This window comes from Macrobrachium nipponense, chromosome 18 (genome assembly GCF_015104395.2).
Source record: "Macrobrachium nipponense isolate FS-2020 chromosome 18, ASM1510439v2, whole genome shotgun sequence".
In the NCBI taxonomy this organism is placed as follows: Eukaryota; Metazoa; Arthropoda; class Malacostraca; order Decapoda; family Palaemonidae; genus Macrobrachium; species Macrobrachium nipponense.
This window is the reverse complement of record NC_087211.1, coordinates 21,373,607-21,386,090: the sequence shown is the minus strand read 5'-3', so window position 1 is coordinate 21,386,090 and position 12,484 is coordinate 21,373,607. Positions and strand designations below refer to the sequence as shown.

At 41.9% G+C, this 12,484-nt stretch overlaps 1 pseudogene; it reads left to right on the top strand.

The window, feature by feature from the left end:
* LOC135196918 (succinate-semialdehyde dehydrogenase, mitochondrial-like) overlaps positions 1 to 11,748 on the top strand; it is a 176,376-nt pseudogene extending 164,628 nt beyond the window's left edge.
* Positions 11,749 to 12,484: the final 736 nt, after the last annotated feature.

Below are 12,484 nucleotides of genomic sequence, written 5' to 3'. Positions count from 1 at the left end.
GGCATGGCTTGACATAAAAATTTCTCCTCGCTCAACCACGTCAGGTACTTTAGTTTTACGGGTGAAGTGGCATGCCGTCCAACTCCACCCTCCATCAAGTTATAAGAGCAGTCAATTCAATACTCCAAAACCACGCCAAGGTCGTCAACGAAAGAAGAAGGAGGGAAGAGGGAAAATTTAGAGGAGGAGGAGTAAAGGAGTGAAAGGTCCCAATGTTCAGTTGGATCCACAGCAAAGAGCATAGGCATAAAGGGGCATACTCTCTCTGCAGTGGATCCCTAAGCCCCCCACCTCGTCAAGGAGTTGGGATCAGGGGGATGGTAGAGCCTTGACCTTTGTCATATCAATGGGGACTAGCCCTCTTACATGACAGAGTTAAGGTTTCTATAAGTAAACACAAGGAGCACTGAAGCCAATCCCGATCACCTGACCATGTTAGTACTGTTATAACCTATGAATTGCAAGAGGGTCCCCTATTCTCTCTGACAATCAACCAATAAAAACAACCACCAATAAAGACAAATTTAAACACTAAAGTAAGTTAAGAAGGATTAGCCTCAGCCCCTTCTCCCAGCACTGAATTCGCCGAAACATACGCTCCCAGAGCAAAGCACTTTTCGTACGAAATTTTTACGTCTCTTAGGTAATTGGAGGCAAACACAGAATTACATCTCCAAAAAGTTGACTCTATTAGTGCCTGAAGAGACCATGTTTTGTGAAATGCCATTGACGTAACTATGGCTCTCACTTCATGTGCTCTTACTCTGAGAATCTTGAGGTGCTCTTCATTGCAAGTAAGGTGAGCTTCCTTTATTACATCCTTTATGAAGAACGTAAGGGCATTCTTTGAAATCGATCTTTTCGGATCTTTTACAGAGCACCAAAGACTTTCTTCTGTACCTCCCAGCAACACTTTTTTCTTCAGGTAGAACTTGAGTGCCCTGACTGGACACAAAGTCCTCTCTAGTTCTCTTCCTGTTAGTGAAGAGAGTCCTTTTATCTCAAAAGCTTCTTGGCCAAGGTTTTTGACGGGATTTTCGTTCTTTGCTAGAAAAAGTGGTTTAAAGGTGCAAACCGCTGAATCCTTCCTAAAACCAATAACTTTACCTTCCAAGGCTTGCAACTCGCTAATTCTCTTAGCTGTTGCTAATGCAAACAAAAATAAGGACTTTCTAGTTAAGTCTCTAAATGAAGCTGTGTGAGACGGTACGAATTTTTCTGACATTAGGAACTTAAGGACCACATCCAAGTTCCAGCTAGGTTTCTTGATTATCTGGTCTTTTGTGGTTTCGAAAGACCTTATAAGGTCATGGAGATCTTTATTATTAGAAAGATCTAGTCCTCTATGTCGAAAGACTGAGGCCAGCATACTCCTGTAACGTTTTACTGTCGATACTGCCAGGTTACAGTCCTTTCTAAATAGAGAAGAAAATCAGCGATTTCAGTTACAGAGGTACTGGAAGAGGATATTTTCTTATTCTTACACCATCTTCTAAACAACTCCCACTTCGACTGATACACCCTAGAGGTGGAAACTCTTCTGGCTCTTGCAATAGCCTTCGCCACTTCGCGCGAAAAACCTCTTGCTCTGACGAGTCCTTCGACAGTCTGAAGGTGGTCAGACTTAGCGCGGGGAGGTTCTTGTGAAATCTGTCGAAGTGGGGCTGTTTGAGAAGATCGTTCCTCAGTGGAAGCGATCTTGGAAAACCTACTATCCACTCCAGCACCTCTGTGAACCAATCGAGAGCTGGCCAGAAGGGAGCGATGAGGGTCATTTTGTTCCCTCTGAGCAAGCGAACTTCCTCAATACTTCCCCTACTATCTTGAAAGGAGGGAAGGCGTATGTCTAAGCCTGTCCAATCTAGCAGAAAGCTGTCTATGGCTAATGCTTGCGGATCCGAGATCGGGGAGCAATAGTTTTCTAGTCTGTGATTCCTGTTGGTTGCAAGCAGGTCTATATTGGGCCTTCCCCACAGATGCCACAGTTGTTGGCAAATCTGAGGATTGAGAGTCCATTCCGTGGGTAGGACTTGGTCTTTCCTGCTCAACAGATCCGCCCCCGGACATTTCTCTCTCCATGCACCAAACCTTGTGAGAAGAGAGATCTTCCTTTTCCTGAGCCAAATCAGCAGATCCTTTGCTGATTTCGTACAGGGAAAAGGAATGCGTCCCCACCTGTTTCTTTATATATGCAAGGGCTGTTGTGTTGTCCGAGTGAATTTGAATCACCCGACCTGAGACCTGTTCCTCGAAATGAACTAGAGCTAGATGAATGGCTGTTAGTTCTTTCTTGTTTATGTGCCAGGACACTTGTTCTCCTTCCCAAGTGCCTGACACTTCTTCCGAACCTAGGGTTGCTCCCCACCCTGAATCTGAGGCGTCTGCAAATAACGCTAGGCGAGGGTTCTGTAAGTGAAGGGAGATCCCCTTGCTTAGTTTTTGTGGATCTAACCACCAGAGGATATTCTCCTTGATTCCCTTCGAGATTGGAAAGGTTTTTCCCAGATCTTGGGACTTCCAATCCCATTTCTCCTTCAGATAAAATTGAAGGGGTCTTAGGTGTAGTCTTCCTAAGGAAATGAACTGTTCCATCGAGGAGAGGGTCCCCAGTAAGCTCATCCATTCCCTTGCGGAACAATGTTCTTTCCTTAAGAAGACTGCCACCTTTTCCAAGCAGCGTTCTCTCCTTTCCTGCGAAGGATACGCTAGAAAATCCCGAGAATCCATTTGGATACCCAGATAGACAATGCTTTGCTGGGGAGTCAGCATGGATTTCTCGAGATTGACTAAAAGTCCCAGGGACTTTGTCAATTTTAGAGTAAAGAAAAGGTCCTCCAGACATTGTTTCTCCGATTGGGCTCTTATTAGCCAATCGTCCAGGTATAATGAGATCCTGATCCCTTCCAGATGTAGCCAATAAGCTACATTCTTCATGATGTCCGTGAAGACTTGAGGGGCAGTCGAAAGTCCGAAACACATCGCTCGGAACTGGAATACTTTCCCTTGGAACATGAATCTTAGGTATTTCCGTGATGCCTGATGAATTGGCACATGGAAATACGCATCTTGAAGGTCCAGGGACACCATCCATCCCCTGGACGAAGAGCAGACAGAACAGAGGAAGACGTCTCCATCGAGAATTTCTTCTTCATAACAAAGAAATTCAGGGCACTGACGTTCTAGCACCCGGTCTCCATCCCCCGATGCTTTCGGTACCAGGAACAACCGATTGTAAAATCCTGGAGACTGGAGATCTTGAACCAGTTCTACCGCTTCTTTGGAAATCATCTGTTCCACTGCCTGCAAAATAGCTAGTCTTCGGACCGAATCCGAGTATCTTGCAGTCAACTCCCTTGGAGTAGTCGTCAAGGGAGGATTTTCCCTGAAGGGGATCAAGTATCCTTTTTACAGGATCGAGAGGGACCAAGAATCCGCTCCCTTCTGCGCCCAGATTTGAACAAACTGGAGTAGTCTGGCGCCTACTTTTGTCTGGAGGACGCTCTGTTCATTTAGACTTCCCGAAGAACCTTCTAGATGGTCTACTCCTCCGTTCTGGTCTGCGACCTCTAAGAGGGGTTCTAGAAAAGGAGGCACCTCGAAAGGGCTGTACAAAAGAGGGTCTCTCTCTTTTTTCAATAGGCACGGCCGGCCTAAACTTCTTAGCCGAGTGTGTGAGGAGATCCTGAGTTGCCTTCTCCGTTAGAGATTTTGCAACCTCCTTAACCATCTCCTGTGGGAACAGATGAGAGGACAAAGGGGCGAAAAGAAGAGAGGATCTTTGTAAGGGTGATACGGCTCTTGCTAGAAAAGAGCTAAAGACCGATCTCTTCTTTAAGACTCCTGTTCCGAAAAGCGAGGCAACTTCTACGGAGCCGTCCATAACTGCTCTGTCCAAGCAAGCCAGGACACTTGAAAGTTCTTCCATCGAGACAAAGTCGGTGTCCTGAGCTCTCTTGGCTAATGCTCCCAATACCCAGTCCATGAAATTGAACACTTCTAGAGTCTTAAAGAGACCCTTTAGAAGGTGGTCCAGCTCACACATGCCCCATGTTGCTTTAGCAGAAAGCAAAGACTTCCTCCTTGATGAGTCTACTAGAGAAGCAAAGTCCGCGTCTGGGGATGAAGGGAGGCCTAACCCCATGGGTTTCCTTGGTCTCGTACCATCATCCATTCCGGTTTCCCAGTTAACTTGGAAGGAGGGCAGAAAAAACTGTTTTGCCCGCTTCCCTTCTTGAGGCTAACCATTCTGAAAAGGTCTTTAAAGCCTTTTTCATACATAAAGCAGGGCGCATCTTGACGAATGAAGAAGACTTATGAGCTTTGGTACTGGACATTAAAGATCCTGGTGAAGGAGGATCAGCAGGATGAAGGGAGTCTCCGAACTCCTTGAGAAGTAGAAGAGAGAGCCTCTTGTAGTCCGAAACTGCTACATCTACGGGCTTGTCCTCATCCGACACTTCTTCCAAAGGATCAACTGAAGGAGACCGTTTGGAAGTGATCGGGCTCTTCGCGGGAGAAGTACTCCTTTCCCAAGAAGGGGAGCGCTGAATGATAGAAAAACTTCTATATGAAGAATGAGGCTCCTGGCGGCCAGAAACATTCTTGCGCCTACTAGACTCTTGTTGCCTAGTCACTTGAGGTTCACAAGACTCGCGGCGCTTGATAGGCTCCTGGCGCCCTGATTCAGGGCGCTTGAAAGGCTCCCTGCGCCCTGACTCCTGACACCTAGCAGGCTCCTGGCGCCCAGGCTCCTGACGCCTAACAGACTCCTGGCGCCCTGACTCCTGCCGTCTAACTGACTCCTGACGCCCTGAATGCTGGTGCTTGAGAGGCTCTTGACGCCCTTTCTTGCGTCTCACTGCCTCTTCGCGCCTGACTGTCTCCTGATTCCAATCCTGTTCCTGTAGTCCCAAAGGATCCTGATACTTGAATTGGTTTAGGTTCTCTTCCGGCTCCTTGAACCTAAACCGATTGAGACTTCTGCTCGATTCACGGCGTCTAGAAGGGGAGAGGCTACGTACTTCCTGTCTGCCAGGATTCAAAGCCTCGTCCAAAGGAGGGCGCTTATCTCTTGGAGAAGAGCGCCTACAGGGCGAAAGGAATCACCTGTCAGGAGAAAAATTCCTATCCAAAGAGTCTCTCGACGAAGGCGATAATCGCCTTGGAGAGTGTGGGGGCTCTCTCCTATACGTAGAGGGGCGCTTAGAGGAACTCTTAACAGAGAGCGAAACATCTTTCCTCCTTGTTGAATCCTTAGCGAAAGAGCCGACTAAAGAGGCTAACTGCTCCTGCAGGTTAATCAGGAACTTCTTCGTTGGATCCTGAAGAGAAGGCTCCTCCTGTCTCGCCTTCTTAGGATCCGAGGGCCAATACTCGGGAAAATGCTCTGGGCTGGAATCAGCCGCATCTCCTTTTGGCGCCTTCCAGGTTCTCTTCAAAGGGCGCGATTGAGAGGCCGAACTCCATCCTCTTTTAGGAGAGGAAGAGTCCGAGGCCGAAAAACACTCCCTTAGGATGCCTTTTCTGCGGCTATCCAAGGCAGCCTGGGACTTTACAACAGGATCTGCCGAAGGGACGCCTGACCGTTGGGGATGTTCTGCATCCTCCCTGCGGCTTTTGACATTCCTCCTCCCATGGTCCTGGGAGTTTGGAAGAGGTCTAGGGCCTGGAGGCCTTGAGCAATGAGGAACCGGTCAGACGCCCCCTCCACTGCCCTGGGGACACTGCATAAATCACTATCACACTCTTACCTTCATTTAACGCTCGTAACTGAGCTTGGAGTTTCTTGATTGAAGCTTTCACAATTTTCCCTTTCAGAGGAAGAATCTTTGGATTTCAGTACGGGAGAAGCAGCTGTGGCTAAGGGAAAATCGTTAGTAATAGGAGAGTTATGAACTTCCTGTTCTAGAGAACAAGATCTACTAGATGATCTAGCTGAAGCTTTCCTTACTCTATCTCTCTCAAGTTTCCTACCGTAAGAAGATAACTCCTTCCATTCAAGCTCTGTTAGGTTCTCGCACTCAATACAGGTGTTATTAAAAGAACATTCATTCTCTCTACATTTAGAGCAAACATTATGAGGGTCTACCGACGATTTCGGTAGCCTTAACTTTACAACCTTCCCTACTACAAACTCTAAACATAGGTGAAGCCTTAGCGTCAGACATCGTGAAAGAGTAGTCAATACCAAAGTCGAAAAACAGTCCACAAAAAGCGCATGCCAAGCCAGAGAAAAAACAGAATACGTCACCAAAAAACCAATCCAAATTCTCGGCAAACGAGTTGAAATCCAAGATGGAGGAACGAACAATAGGTGTTGTCCGTTCAACCGACAGAGAAATTATGTCTTAGAAAACGGGAATGGTTCCGGATCCCGCCACCCAGCGGCGGGAATGGGGGATCACCTGACCTACCTGTCGCGTGTGCCGCGAGTTTTGAAATTGTCGGGACGACCGAGTCTATAGCTAAGTATATATCTGCTGGGTAAGTTTTCATGTACAAAAATGGAATTTTATGGTTGGGCAGAACAAATTGTTGACACCTGGTCTGTTGTACCTGTTCCTCCCTAGAGTGGCAGGAGATGACGTTACCTACATCGGCGATGGTGGTGCCAACGTGAAAGTTTGAATCTTTTGTCTGCCATGTTGGGAACCTACAGCTGTATGATTGTTCAGTAAGTATGCAATAAAATTTCAATTTTTTATAAAAATTCCATTTTCATGAATGCAATAATCTTAGTGCACAGTATAACATAGTAATTTTTTGGGTTTTACAGACATGTGTAACAGCAAATCGTATTTTCATTCATGAATCCATCCATGATGAATTTGTGAAATGCTTTGCTGCCGCTATGAAAAAAGAACTGAAAATGGGCAGTGGGCTTGAACCAGGAGTCACCCAAGGACCTATCATCAACAAGCGACAGCATGACAGGGTTTGAATACTATCTTGTTATTTCTGATTTCACTCTCATACAAGTACATAAATGTTATAAATATGCATGAGGTAGATTACACTGAATGTTACTCTTAGTCAAAATATTCATCATGTAGGAAAAATAGTTTATATACTATATTATTTTGTGCTAAAGTTGATTCAACAGTTTTCATAGAGAATGTTCCTGCGTATAGATACTTTCTCACATTTATATACTATTTAATACAAACATAGTCATACTGTTTACATCTTTTTTCTGATATGTTTATGAATTCATTTGTGTAATAGTATATTTTGCATATCATCACTATATTATATAGATGTATTTTTACAGCTAGTCAACTTAGTCAAAGAAGCAGTAGCCTCAGGAGCAAATTTGGTTTGTGGAGGGTCATCCCCAGGGGGCCTGTACTACACCCCAACAATACTAACAGGAGTTACACCAGAAATGCCTATTTCCAAAGAAGAGATATTTGGCCCAGTAGCTTCCATCATGAAGTTTAGTACTGAAGAAGAAGTCATTAAACTAGCAAACATGTCCCAAAGAGGATTAGCAGGTCAGTTAGTAGTGAAGTTATGAATTCGTTAAACTAACAGCCCTTTTTTAAGGTAGAAAATGTGGGACTAACCTTCATAAATAATAAAGACTTTGACCGATTTTAGTATTTTCTGTTCACAGTTTTACAAATATTGATTTTTGAAGAAATTTTGGTATTCTGTAGTTTATATTAGTTAATTATAAGGGTGTTAAACTGTTTGTAATATTTTATATTTTTTATATTATTATACCTGGTATAGTGAGTGTTTTCTCTTAGAACCAATTGATTGGTGTCCAATTCTAACCAGTATGGAGACGTATCATAACATGTATTCATATGTAGCTTATATACAGGCCATACACGGACAAAAACAAAATCAGGATATACAGAGTAACTTGCATATAACTCACCTGTTGCCTTATGGGTTTTTACTGTAGGTGATGAGTTTTTTTTACAAAATATTTGCCATATCAGCAATGTTTCACATTATTTATGGTTCCAATATTTTCATCAAACCATCCAGTTAATGTCTGACAATCATTTTGTGTAAAAATCCCTTCTTTGCTACATCTTTACTTCTCTTTCATTTGTCCCACTAACCCACTTTTCCCAGACTCACACAACTTTCCAATTTTTCCCCTGCAATATACACCCTTCCATATTCTACACTTAAATACCCTGTTTTCAGTCCTTCGCCACCTCCCTCCTCTCTCCAGTGCATTACTTTCCCATATCCTATGCCTGTTTTCCATGACCACATATTCTCAGCAGTCCCTTGAAAAGCAGTGGATATTTTATTACTGAGCCAATGTGTCAAGTTTGTTGTCTCTTTGTCCGAACATGTCTGTCTGTTAGCATGAGTAACTGATTAGATTTGAGAGGTGATCCAAATCTGGATCCAGTACACAAAACCATGACTTGTAGGAACTCAAGTCCTAATGCTGCTGTATTGTCTTGCCTCAAAAAATGGTGTAGCAGAGGATCTTGGTCTGGTGAACTTCAGTTTTCTTGTGAGATTAGTCAATTAACTAGACTAGATTATGTAGCCTCAACATTTTAACCTGTCTTGTTACACAGTAATACATTATATGGTACCTTGGTGCACATGCATATCCTATTTCTCCTTGAACCTTTCTCACCATGGAAGTAGGAAGGCTACATTCAGATGAGGCATGATTTTGTTTCAAAATTTGCGCATTATTATTATGTAAGAAACCCTCAATATGCACCCAAGATGTTTACATTTTTACTGGAATGCTAAGAATTGCATGGAACTTATCATCTAGAATCCACTGTACGTAGTTTTAATTGGTTTCATTAAATTTGAATGATAGATTATCTATTCTAACTTGATGTCATATAAAGATGTTTATATACTGTTATCTTCTCTCTCTCTCTCTCTCTCTCTCATTTACAGTTATTTTAGTTTTTCTTTGCTAACTTTACAAGCTTTCTAACTCTTGTGAGAATGGAGAGATCAGGATGCATTTCTGTAAACCTACTGTGTGTTTGTTGACCTAAGCAATGAATTTGGTACTTGGTGGTCTGTCAGTTAGAATTAGTCACAGCTGTGTTTAGAAATTAGGAGAGAAAAGATAAGACTTGAGTAGTAATTAGTTTTCCATCAAACTACAGTCATATTTTTCCTTTTAGTTATATCAATTCCCTTTGGTCTCTTCTTGCCTTAGCTGTACAACTTCTTAAATTTTATTTCTCATTTGAGACATACTCCTTTGGGCAATCTGTATGAGAGGCAATGTATGTGACTCAGTGGCCTCATCTAACTAATGTCTAATTCTAATAATCGTTATCTTTTTACTCACATAAACTTCTGCAAATGAAAAAAATATTTAGATACTGATAGTCTTTGTGGTGGGATCACAAGCTTAGAAAAAACAAGTAAACTCCCCACAGTTACGTTACTCGTACCAGGTAACAAAATTTCCCACACTCACACTTTCCCCTTTACCTTACCTTTAACCTGCAGGACAATTGGTTCAATGAAATACCAAACACAAAACACAAACAGGTACTCACCTCTGGCTTCTGATACTCAGGGCTAGGCTGTGCTGTCCACCGGATATAGGCTATAGGCTAGCCGACACACAACCACCGCCGACAACCAAACAAAACCCAACCACCTGAGACCCACAACCCCACAACAACTCAATAACCAGACAAATCACTGCAGACGAACACCAACAGCCCGAAAGAACACGACAACCACACGACTTACAGAAGCACAACAACCCGCCAAAACCAACACTGCCCCAACCACCACTCACAGACACCGAAAATGCACCACCAACCTCCTTAACCTCACCACAACCAGACAGACACATGCACAACAACTTCACAACCCCAAAATCTATCAAATAACACCAAAACAACTAACCACCAAAGGATAACTGCTGTCAAAACCAACTCTGACTTCACCAGATGCCTCACTGCTTACGACTCTAATAACAGACTTCCACTGACATACTACAGAGCGCCACAACAGACATGCTTCTGACCGCCATTTAATCACTCCCATTCATTCTTCCACCAATCTCTCTCTCTCTCTCTCTCTCTCTCTCTCTCTCTCTCTCTCTCTCTCTCTCTCTCTCTCTCTCTCTCTCTCTCTCTCTCTCACACACACAACCTTTGGAGACGTTGTCAAACACACACACAACCTTTGGAGACGTTGTCAAATATAAACTATCATTACTCCTCCATATCTTGACCTAGAATTACCATAGATTTGGACCATAGATTTGGCACTTGGAGTTTCATAACCAGTTTTGCTATTAAACTGTTCAAATGTATTGGCATGTATTAAAATTTGAAGGACCTTAGAATTAACAAGTTAATGTGAGGGTTCTGCACTCATGCTCATGCACTTTATCATATAAACACACACATGCATAGGCATACTTAAAGAGGTACATCCTAAAGATTTTTGTTTGGTGAAAACAAGTGAACTGGATTTTGAGTATTATCATTTTTTAGTTTTTTATATAGGAAATATATGAAAAACAGTGTCAACACTATTATCTACCTTAAGATTGAAGAGATTCCTGGAAAAATGCAGCACAAAATTGGCACTCTTCAGCTCTCACTGAATCTCGAAAAACAAAATCCTAATAAGTACACCTGCAATTGCCCCAATTATAATTCTCTTCCAGTAGCATAGTGTTACCGTTTTTGGCTGGTACTTCTCAAGTAGCCAAATGTATGAACAATTAATAGTGACTTTTGGGGTACAGGGTCACTAGTGTGCTTTCCTTGTTTGTAGGTGTGAACCACATAAGCAACTGCCTCTGTCTGTGCTTTGACTTGTGTGTGTGTGTGTGTGTGTGTGTGTCTCTAGTGTTGTGAGCCCCATTGTCTAGAGTTATGGCAATTGTGGAGGAAATAACCCAATATCAGACATTGGCTCATGTTATCCTTTAAAGGCTTATCTATATAATCTGGATTTGCTCACTAGCAGTGAACAGGGACAGTTGTGTTCCAGATTGTGTGACCATTCCATTTGAAATTGTCCAATTTGCCTGTAAGACATTCTTTATACAATCAGTGTTTGGAGATTCATAATTTGAGTAACCATGTGGTTGTTCAAGGGTGCTTTGTCAGCTTTATAAATGTTTGGTTTGAAAAAAAAAATTCTGGTATATTTTACATATACACGTATATATAGGACGTAATCTATTTTCAGAATTAATTCATATTAATAGAGACTGGAACTATGCAAAATTAATTTTCATGGGTAAATGTATGTATTCATAATGAGTTTTTGATATGGCATGCATTAATATCCCTTGTGTAAAAATCAAAGAGTTTTCATAAATGTTGTAGGTACATGTGTTCATGAAAAATATGAACACTACAAAGATGTTTGATGGATTTTTAAGGTCTTAGGTAACGATATAAAATAATATAATGAGATGAAAGCCTTTCTCCATGTGTATGAGGGTTAAAAAATTATTCACCCAGGCTATATATAGCTGCCATGCAAGAAGCCTGGATTAGTAGGTTACTATTTTCCATTGTACTTTCAAACAGGTTACTTCTATTCCAACAACATTAGCCAAGTTTGGAGGGTAGCAGAGGCCCTAGAAGTAGGAATGATAGGAATCAACGAGCCTATGGTATCAACATGTGAAGCACCCTTCGGAGGTATCAAGTTCTCAGGACTCGGCGTAGAAGGATCCAAACATGGGCTAGATGACTTTTCCAACCTGAAACTTTTAGTTTTTGGTGTTTAGCAAAAAATAAAAGTAGTTTAAAATGATAGACATGTTCATTTTTACCTGGAGATAATATGGTCCATTTCAGTGTCAGTGTTTGGCCTGTATACTAATGATAGAGAGATGAAGGAAAGACAGCTAAGATCTATGATAGATTCAAAAAGTTATAGGGATTGTTAATTGCTGAAGAAGAGGAAAACTAATAAAAGTTATGCAAGGATAAAGTTCGTTAGATCTTGATGAATTAGGTAATGATAAGTTAGGTAAACCATAAGCTAGTAGTGATATCATAACCAGAATGGATTGGCAATGCAACAAGAAGTGAAGTATCCCATGCATACACTCTCCCAATCTCTTTCTCTCAATCAGTCTAGTGTATGGTTGAGTATCCTTACATTACTTTGTATTATTACTATGCATTGTAGGTTAGTTTAATGAGGCCTTTGAGTTACATTTCTAGACAAAGGTAAACCTTTACACTGTAATATTGAATTGAACTTTGTATCCATTTTTGGTACCTCCTCTTAGCAGTGATATGCAAATTCTATAGTTGATACATTTGCCTTATTGTCATTTATGAACATACTGGTTTGGGCTAGCTGTATACAAGTTTATCATGATTTTTGTTAGAGAATTTATTAAAATCTCATGAAACTAGAAAGAAAAAAGGAAATAATTAAACAAATGAACTGCATTCACAAAACAAATCGGGTAGAAATTTGGAAAGCCAAATGTGATAGCAGTGTACCTAATACAGTATTTCAGATCATCTTTAGCAAT